The sequence below is a fragment of the Callithrix jacchus genome, chromosome 10, assembly GCF_049354715.1.
Source record: "Callithrix jacchus isolate 240 chromosome 10, calJac240_pri, whole genome shotgun sequence".
In the NCBI taxonomy this organism is placed as follows: domain Eukaryota; kingdom Metazoa; phylum Chordata; class Mammalia; order Primates; family Cebidae; genus Callithrix; species Callithrix jacchus.
This window is the reverse complement of record NC_133511.1, coordinates 29,525,131-29,536,207: the sequence shown is the minus strand read 5'-3', so window position 1 is coordinate 29,536,207 and position 11,077 is coordinate 29,525,131.

Genomic DNA, 11,077 nt, shown 5'->3' with positions numbered 1-11,077 from the left:
GGGACTCAGGAGGAGGGGTGGAGAGGTAAAGAATAAAAGACTACACATTGGGCTCAGTGTAAACTGTTCGGGTAACAGGTACACCAAAATCTCAGAAATCACTGCTAAATAGGGGAGGGACAGCGAGGGGTAGGGAGGTTGGGGAGGGATAACATGGGGAGAAATGCCAGATATAGTTGACAGGAGGATGAAGGCAGCAAACCACATTGCTATGTATGTACCTATGCAACAATCCTGCATGTTCTGCAGGTACCACAGAACCTAAAGTGTAATTAAAAATATATATATATATTATATATAAAAGAATTTATCCATGTCACCAAAATCCACCTGTACCCCAAAAACTATTGAAATAAAAACAAATTAATTAAAAAAAAGAATGAGCTAATTGTGAATTTTGCATACAAATCTGGTTATCTAGCTTCTCTTGAAAAGTTGTCAGGTCTAGCCATACAGAGCTGGCATAACAATCAGTTGACCCTGAGTGGTGGCTGTCCCTGAGGGGTCTCCAATTCAGTAGAGACCCATGACTCATACAAAGTACGTCTCCGGCCTGATCTCTGTGCAGATTTTCTCATTTATGTGACTTTTCCAACTCTGTCTACAGTTATACGCAGAACAGAAGCAAATTAAAGGTTTTGGGTAAAGAATTGCAATCTATTTTGGACAAATGCCCTTAGTTTTTGGTGACTTCCAGCCTCAGGATCAATCAATGATCACACGCTTCAGCAATTTATTGTGGGAGCCTCTCCTATACAGGGATGATGGAAACAGAAAATACAGATTGCTATTTAAGTTATTTTTACTTTAATTTTCCACCTTTTGTTAACTTTGAAAGGTATTCAGTGACAGGTTGTACTGGAATGTAAAATGCTTTATACATCAGGCCAGTTATTATTGGAGGGAAGACATCTTTTTGTGGACACGAAGTTGCTTCACTGGATGCTGACAGAAGAGAGGTGAAAAATTGCCCGAGACCCTGAGAGTTCAATCATGAACGTGACACCTGGAATAGCCAAGGGATTTAAAAAAATCTTTAAGTAAAAAAATTTTCTTTTAAACTCCTAAATGTGGAAGGAACAGAAAGAAGGGATGACAGATTTCAAAAAAAGGAAGAGGGAAGAATTTTAAAAAGGAAACTGTTTATGAATGTGTTTGTGTGTTTAAGTGTGAATGTACATACATGTGGAATGGAGGACACGTGAGTTTGTGCATGAGAAAGGGAGATTACATGTTCCTGTATCATAGGAGATTTCCTTCGAGTTCCCCTTTAAGATGTTTGTTTACAGAAGGCAGAGCAGTTTATGAAGTGCTTCCATCATCGTTACTAACTTTTGATCATTGCCCGAAGTGTCAGTCTGAACTCCTTTCACTCAGTTTTTCATTCTTTCTCCCTTTCCACATCTCTGCTAGTACCAGAAAGAACAATTCAAAATTATTTATTGAGATCCTGTTATTTGCCTTCAGTCATTCTGCACACTGGGAATTGCAGCCAGTGCGAAGACTGGAAATAAGAGCAGGCTGGGTGTGCTCAGGCATAAACAGCCATGGGCTGCTCTGGAGCTTGCTGGGAGCACAGGACAGTGCATGGGGGGCAGTGGCCATGATTAGTGCCCTGGTGGCAGCAGGGGCAGTGGCCATGGTTAGCGCCCTGGTGGCTGCAGAAAAGGATTGAGATTTTATTCTAATTGCAATGGGACTTTACTGAAGAATTTTAAAGCAGGCGACCAATATAGCTTAGTTTATATTACCCCGGCTGCAGAGAAAGAAGTATACTTTCATTTATGTCTTAAAATTAAAAGAGAAATTTAAGAATGTTAATTAATTAAAAATAACATTGATAAGCCCATTATATGTTAGCATAAATAACATAATTTTTATGAAAAAAATCCGAAGCAAATAAATTTTAGTGAGAAAAGTAGCATCATTTTACCTTTTTGCAACTCTTGCTAATGTTTGGCTTAAAAGAAGATAGTTGAATTCTCATGTTTGCTTCTCAATAAAATGTGATGTGTTATTTTAGTTGAAATACATGAAGAAAATCTGGCTTCATACAGAGATGTAGTTGTAAAGGGGAGAAGTATTTTGTACACAAATGTGGATATTTTTCTATATGAAAAATTGACAAGTAGTAGTTTCTTAAGGTGAATTTCAATATGGAATCTGAAACCACATCCACGAGCTCCATACTTACTTACATTAAAATTCATTGACCAATCTTGCATTTGAATGAATCTTTTACTCATGTATGATTTTATAACATCATGCACTGGTCATTTGGAAAATAATATCCCACTAAATTATGCAGATCTTCCAAATGCTGACAAATATCATTATACAAGATAAAAATAATCATATTTGTTAGTAACAGCACTGATCTCACTGGGAAGTGTTTAAGGGTTGGGAAGCTATCAAGTTTTCAGTGATGGAAACAAGTTTTCCAAGACTATAATTTTTGTTTGAAAGATCAAATTTTATCATTTGATAAAACAAATGATTGACAAAACAAGAATTGTCAATTGTTTTCATTGAAGTGACAGGCTCATTTTATTTGTTTTTATGAAAATATCTCTAAATACTCTTGTCTAAGTAAACATAGTTTCCTTGTCAGTCTCTCAAGTAATAACAGCATTTCATGAAAAAAGTGGCTAGTTTAGCTGGAAATTCAAATAATCACACAATTATGTTATCCTCTAGACAGGTGTTGTACTTCAGTATGCAGCAAAGTGTTTTGATGTGGTGTGTAACATTTTAAAAAAGTATGTACTCAAGAACTGAGATTTAATAGAATTATCTTTTTTTACTGTTTCATGAAGAACATTCTTAAGTGCAACTGATAATTTTGTATTTTACTTGTGCATGCACGTAAAGGAAGAACACAATGACTACTAGTAAAGTGTATTAGGCTGTTCTTGCATAGCTATAAAGAAATATCTGAGATTGGGTAATTTATAAGAAAAGAGGTTTTAATTGGTTCTGCAGACCGTATGGGAAACTTGGTGCTGGGAACTGCTTCTGGGGAAGCCTTAGGAAGCTTATACTCATGAAGTGGGAGCAGGTATGTCACATGGCAGAAGCAGGAGCAAGTGAGAGAGAGTGTTGGGGGAGGTGCCACACACTTTTAAATAACCAGATCTTGCAAAAATTCACTATCATGAAGACAGCACCAAACCATGAAGAATCTGTCTCCATGATCAAAACACTTACCACTAGGCCCCACCTCCAGCAATATAATCCATTATGAGATTTGAGTAGAACCAAGTATCCAAACTAACATCAAGTTTGGTGCTATGGCCTTGATTTGTATTAAAGTACCAGCAGTTTTACTCATCATTGCTTCTGCCTCATCAGTGTAAACATAAACACAATGAAAAAGACAAATAATGTCTTAGCGTTATTTTGAAAACAGAGTTGACCTTGCAGACCCCTGAAAGAATTTTAAAGATTCCTTAGTGGTCTGTGGATCATGCTTTGAGAAACACTGACTTAGATAATTGAGTGCTCAAAATCCATAAATATTAAGTCTTGACAAAACAGTGGTATTGTTTTAGAAAAAAACAATGACTTTGGAATGTAGGAAAATCTCTTGCCCATGAATAATCATCTCCATACTTCTCATGGTATAAATTACCATTTTGCTATACATTAATATATATTAAATTCACAGCTTCCCTTTACCCTTCTCAAGCCCCAATATTTCTCCAGGTTCTCACTGATGAAATAGGCTCATCTCATTTCAGACTCAGCAGAAGTGGGGTAGAGTTGCGTCGGATTTCTGGAAAATACCCAAAGTATTTTATTTTATTATGTACAATGCCACAAAAATGTCTAAAAGTAACTACTTCTCATTTCATATGATTACTAAATGTAAGCAGAATGTACTGGGTATTTATTATATAGGTGATTAATGCCTGGTAAAAACAAAGTTTTGCAACACTACTTCACCTTGCATAATTCTGAGAAAGAGATTCAGGAAGAGTTCCTGAATGTTGCCACAAATCAGAGATCACCTTGGGCCTCTGTTTCCTCGGCTGTAAAACAAACTCTCATTGATGACAATCACAGTTCTTCACCTCTGTTAGAGAAGAATGACAGCAGATTTGGGTCCACCCCCAGGGGTGTAACTTGACCAACCCTCTTTAAATTTATGGTGGGTGGATTTAGACCACCAGGGATGTCTGGGAAGGACAGGGCACACAACAGCAGACCAGTATTTTCACCACTTCTTTTCAAGATCTTATAGACATTGGAGGGCCCTAGACCTGTTCTCACTAGGGGTCATCCATCAGAAAGCATGGGAGGGGAGATGTTGGTATTTTATGGAAAGCTCATGGGATTTTAAAAGGCTGTTCGTGTTTCCCAGCAGAACTAGACTGTCGAATTGAGTTTAGACTTGCTCCATGCGACCACTGTCAGGTCACATGACATCTTTGGGTCTCAGCTTTTCGTCTGTAAATACAGGCTGCTGGGCTAGGGGACTCCTAACACTTGTTCCAGCTGTACTGGCACTGGATTCCGGGAAGTCTGGCAAGTGAGGGCTGGCACCAGGATGAGGCCCAGGTGATTTTATAAAGGTATTAAATGCCACCTTTAGGGGGTATGCCAGGCCTCCCCGCAGTCCTGAAAAGTTACCTAGCCAATTCTTCAGCCTTTCCAATGTTTCTGGGAATCTGAGTTCCTCAGTGAAACAGAATTTTCTGTCTAGGGAACCATCTGAGGTGGAGCAAATGCAGAGATCAGGAAAACTGGCCACAGAAGACACTCCACAGGGGAAAGAGTAGAACAGCTAAACTGGTCTATTGAGATTGAACTAAAGGAGGATGCCAGGTATGACCCTTAGTTCCAGGCTCACGTAATCTTTAGTTCTAAGGCTAATCTTGGAGAAGAGTTTTGGGGAGATGGTGGAAAGGTGGAGACTCGTAGCTGTCCCAAAAATGAGTTTATGTTTTTGTTCAGCAAATGTTTATTGATCTAGGAATGTGTTGGGTGTTGGTGAAGCAAACAAGACAGACTGGGGTGGGTTCTCAGTCACATGGGAAGCCAGCCATGCCTACAGATGTTGCCATAGGGTGGGCTGAGGGGCATGACCAGCTACTTTCAGACAGATGAGCATATGTAGTCTAAAGGCCAGAGAAGGCCTCTGAAGGCAGCTGCCTAGAAGGGTGTGTAGAGGTTAATGAAGAGGGTTGAAGGCAGCAGGGAGGGAAGGAGGAGGAGGCATGAGTGGGGTGTCGCTGTGCTGGGAGACCTGGAGCAGATGGAGCCCTGGCATCTTGGGAGATGGACAGAAGTCAAATCTGACTTTTCCTGAGTGAGAGATGGAGGATTGGTTAAGAAACAAGGCTAAAGTGGTTGGGAGGGGTTGGATGGTCTTAAGGAGATGGAACTCATTCTCCATGGAAATCTCTGAAAAGCTTTAGGGAAGGGATCTGGAGGAGCTCTTCCAACTGGAGTGGTGAATGGATTGTGAGGGAACATGACTGTAGGCTGGGACAGCTGTTTTTTTTTTTTTGAGACGGAGTTTCACTCTTGCTACCCAGGCTGGAGTGCAATGGCACGATCTCGGCTCACTGCAACCTCCACCTCCTGGGTTCAGGCAATTCTCCTGCCTCAGCCTCCTGAGTAGCTGGGATTACATACATGCGCCACCATGCCCAGCTAATTTTTTGTATTTTTAGTAGAGACGGGGTTTCACCATGTTGATCAGGATGGTCTCGATCTCTTGACCTCGTGATCTACCCGCCTTGGCCTCCCAAAGTGCTGGGATTACAGGCTTGAGCCACCATGCCCGGCCTGCTGGGACAGCTGTTAAGGGTGGTTGTAATCTTCCAGGTGCGAGATCATGTGAACCGAAGTGGACTGGAATGGTTAAAGACAATTGACGGGCACTGAGAGATGTTTGGGAGGCAGTCAGACTGGGTTTTCAAACCTATAACTTCATCGAGATGTGAGAAAAATTAATAATGTGCTCCCCTCAAGAAATACAGATAATATGGAGAGATACTTGCTTCCACCGGGACTTCCTCCTCCGCGAAATCCCACTGCCGCACCTGTGTGGACAGGTGACTGTACAGACAGACCGCCCCATCTCAGGCGTCCTGTGAGCTTCACGACTAAAATCCTCTGGCACTTTCAGCCTCTTTGAAGAAAGATGAAATCCAGTTGGTCATAACCAGGGACCTGGAGTAATGTGATGGTGTCTATTACCAGGGAATGGTGGTGAAAGTCTATAACTCCATTTAAGATACACTTTCTTCTGTGATCTGTTGATTTTTTTGCAGCCCAGCTGTTTCTACTCAAAATAGTGGCAGAGCAAGTTTGCCACTTAGGGCCTTGAATTGGGAGGAGGTGAGTGTTCCTCTCCCAGCAGGAGAACTGGTTTTGTTGTTTCCGGCCTCAGTGGTGGCCCAAAGGCTCTCAGGGAACTGGAGACCGGGAGGGGCATTGTGTCAGAGGGCCAGTGACCAGGATTCTAACAAAGCGCTTTCCACCAGGTGCTGGACATGCTGCTTACTGCATTCCTGAAATGCAAGATTAGCTGGTCTATGCTCAGAGTGCTCAGGGCCTGAGTTTGCTGGAGATATGGTCTTAGGACTCTCCGGCAATCTGTGAGTTCATGTCCTGTAACTCTAGAACTGCCCACAGCTTGGTGCAGTCATGCACTCAGATCTGACCGACTATCTATTCTTATCTCCTCCCAGGATCTGGCAAGTTCACAAGGACACCGAGCAATCTCCCAGACTTAGACTGCGTACTGAGTGCTCTGGTACTGTTGCTGGAGCCTTCTCCCATCTCCTCCCCTTCCCAACAGTTCCCACTGCAGTGGGTATAGCAGTGATAAAGACAGGAAATAGAGGTGTTGTTGATGTTGGTGCTTCACCCTTAAAATTCTATAGAACCTATAGGGTGTACTACAGAAAAATGATTGCCATAATCTTATTCAAAATATGTACTGAGTGTCTACTAGGTGCCAGGGACTGTTCTAGGTTCATGGAATAAATCAGTTAATAAAATAAAGAGCTCTTCCCTTGTGGAGGTTTCATTACAATGAGAAGTGACAAACAAGAAATGTAATACTTTGACTCTTTTGGAGGACTTCACCTCCAAATTCAGCCCAATCCACTTGGGAGAATGCGTCCCTCTCTCTTGATCCAAGTGTGGTCACGGAGCCATTTACATGTTAGATATAGTTCCGGTTTCCAATCACCTGTAAACAGGGCATTTCATTCAAGGCATTCAAATCTGGTCCAGACACTGGTAGATCCACGTCTGAGAACGAGGGTAATGGCCCAGGGCTGGGATGTGCTGCTTGGAAAGGTGGAGAGGCCTCAGCTGAAGGGATGCATGGCTTCTATGAGATGAATGCCCCTTTATGATCGCTTCTCCTGTCAAAAATGTAGGGAGAAGCTCGTGGAATTGTAAATGACTGAGGGATAGAGGTGCTGGAAATTTTTTACGCAGGTGTAACGATCAGGCAAAGGGCTAAGCCTGGACTGTGGCCTTGCCTGCTTCAGTCTTGAAGTTCACCGGGTGGGCTCTGCTCTGCATTTCCTTCTGACCTGTATATGCATGGGATTTCAGGGCTTATTTCATTGCCAATGAAGCAGGAGTCCGAGTGCTTACTGAGCCTCTCCCTGTGTTTGCTAATAATTATCATCCAGTTCACAGTGGGTGCTGCAATGGTCTCACTTCCTTTAATTAATTTGTTCTGTATTAATTATTGGGGTATTTTGTTTTATGAAGGTGATGACTCATCCAGCCAGACAGGTTCAGAACCGCCCTGTTGGCATTTGACTGACAAGGGCTTAGTCTCCCAGTTCAGCCCAAACCATTCAGGAGGATGCATCATTCTCTCTTGACATCAGGCGTGGCCAGGGAGCTGGTGCTTGCCAGGGAACCTGACCTCCTGGAGCAGAGATGTCGGAGCTGCTGAGTCAGGGAGGTCAGTTCTGTTCATGACCTGTGTGGAGAGTGAGTGGAGCCAGCCAATAGAGAAAACCCTGCCGGACTAGGGGTCCCACAAGAGAGTGGCTTCGAAGCACTGTGTCAAGTGACCTTGAAACTGGAAGTCCTCTTGCCAGAGGCCTCTGAAACTCAGGTGCCTGGAGGGTTCTGAAGGGTCCTTGGGGAATACAGTGCAAAGCTCTTCATGGAACACGAGGCATATTTCTGCTCAGTTTTTTCTTGGGGTTTTTTCCTTGAGTGCTTTCCTAAAGCTGCTTTTTATCCTTCCAAGTCATTCTCTCTTGTAGCCACTGCATATTTTTTTTCCCTGAAGTTTTGCATCTTTCTTTCTCTCTCTCTCTCTTTCTTTCTTTTCTTTCTTTCTCTCTCTCTTCCTTCTTTCTTGAGTCTTGCTCTGTCACCAGGCTGGAGTGCAGTGGCTCAATCTGGGCTCGCTGCAACCTCCACCTCCCGGGTTCAAGCAATTATTCTGCCTCAGCCTCCTGAATAGCTGGGACTACAGGCATGCACCACCACACCAGGCTAATTTGTGTATTTTTAGTGGAGATGAGTTTCACTATGTTGGCCAGGATGGTCTCGTTCTTTTGACCTTGTGATCCGCCTGCCTCACCCTCCCAAAGTGCTGAGATTACAGGTGTGAGCCACCACCCCCAGCTGCTTCTGCATTTTTATTGCAAATTTATTTTCACCTTCAACTGGAAATCCTCTGAAGTTGAAGGCTGTTGACTCACAGACCAGTGTGCGGGGAAATGAAGCTGTGTGAGGCATTGCTGGATTGCCACGCAGAAGAGGACCTGTCACCCACGTTCTTGCCATCGTCCCCTAATTGCCATTCCCCAGCCCACGCACAGCTTGGCTCTTCTCCAACCCATCCTTCAGGGTGATTTTTCCAGATCTTAATTTGACTGTGTTACTTGCTTCCTTAAAACTCTTCAGTGGACATCTGTCACTTACATAACACACTTGGAGCCTTGACTTGGCACACAGGTTCTCCCCTGTCTTGACCCTGTGCCTCCCTGCTCTGGGTCAGCTCCCACCACTCTCCTGTGGCTACTCAGTAACAGGGCTTTTTGGGGAATGGTTAGAATACAGGATGTGTTTCAGCCTCTACACTTTTGCACATTTTGTTAGCTCCCTGGATTATCAGGTTCCAAACTCACCTTCTTCTTGAGCTCCTCCTGAACTTGCTCAAAACCTCCTGCCTCTGGGAAGCCTTCCTGTCTCATGCCAGGCCCAATTCCTGCATCCTCGACCCATGGCACCTTGCATCCCAGATCCAGCCTCTCGTGGTAACTGTCATTTGCTGTCCTGCTAGTCCCCACTGTTAGATTATGCCCTTCCTGGGGCTGGGCTCTGGGCATTATTTATCCTTAGAATTCCAGGTCTTACAGAGAGCTTTGCCTAAAGTAGGAAACGAGTGAATACTTCCTAAAAAATATGAACAAATGAAGGAATGCATAAAGCAAGAATCTTAATCAATCCTTTGTTCTAATGGAAATGTACATTATCTAAGAACCAAGTTTCTCAATTTTTAAAAGCCCACATCTTCTTCCAAGCCCACATCTTCTTTAAAGAAACATAAAGTGTTTTTCTTTAATGCAATTGAAATTTCAAAATAAATAAAATATTGTTATTAAACCAAATCAAAGCAATGATGTTTGAATATGTTAATTCAATCTATACATGCTGTACTCTGTAGGGACTGCAATCCCTCATCCAGATTCATAGGCTCCTGCTGTGTGGGGCCCCTGCTTAGCCAATTTGCTAAACGTCATTTGGGTCTTGGCCATTTGGCAATTGGCTTTCTGCAAGATGGCCCACTGCCCCATCACAGAGTGAGAGTGCCTGGTGTGGGGAAGGTACTGAGTCCATCTTCTAAGCCAGGCCCTGCCCTGCTTTCCCAGACCTGAAAACCCTCTTCCATACTCACACAGAAAAGGCACCTTCAAACTTCTGTAAGCCTAGACTATACAACTCCACCAGCTGGAAGTGATTTTCCCGTTTCTCGTAATGAACTCAATTCTTTCATTCCATGCTTTAAATCATTTCCCTCCTGTTCTGCCTGAGAAGATGGAAGAAAACCTGACTCATCTTGTGCCCAGTAGGTTGTTTCATCAGTGAATGAAATCTACAGAGTGAATTTGCTTTTATGGTTTGCCACATCACCGCTAAGTGTGTATGTGTTTGAGCTGGGGTCGAGGACAGGGTTGGATATGCCGGGGGGTCATTTTAAATGGTCCAGATTTGGGAGGGAGGGTTTGGAAAAAAGGAAGAGCTCTGACGTCAAAGTTAATTAAGGGAGTTAAGAGTGTGTGATTTGAAATCTACATCATTGTAGGAAGCACGGATGTGGGAGAAGGAGATGGGAGGTGGCATAACTGAGTGTAGGATTGGAGTTCCTCAGAGGTGGGCTGTGCCCTCCTAGAGCAGGCCACAGAGAGTCTCACTTGTCAGAGGCAGCTGAGAAGACTGTGTCTGAAGCAGAACTTCAGGTTCTGGGAACCTGGGGGAGGAGTTAGGGACCAGTAGATATGAGTAGATATGTCTTGCCACCTGACAGGAGGTCCTCATTGGGCCAGGGAAGTTCTGCATCAGGCTGGGTTTGAAGGTATGATTCAGTTTCTTCCACAGTGGATCTTATATCCTATGCTCTTCATTTTCTAGAAAATTCTTTAGCCCAGGTTAGACATTTTGTGCTGTTTTTTTTTTTTTTAGGGAGGGAAGGAGGAAGGGAGGAAGGCAGGAAGGGAGGGAAGGAGGAAGGAAGGAAGGGATGAAGGAAGGAAGGGAGGAAGGGGGAGAGGGAGGGAGGGTAGGAGGGAGGGAAGGGAAGGAAGGAATTCAAGCAATGAGAGAGACATTGCCGACCTGGATCTAGAGGTTTACAAGTTGATTTCTTTTTTTGAGAGAAGGAAAGAAAAAAAAAATGAGTAAAGGAGAGAAAGAAAGAGGAAGAGAGAGAGGGAGGGTGAACGGAAATATTGCTTTATTCTGAAAAAAAAATGGGTATTAATAATGGCCAATCAATGTTTCATTTAAACCTATGAGTAGGTGTGATGTGGTATTGACAAGAATGTATATTTTATGTATTTGAAGTGGAGAGCTCTATAAA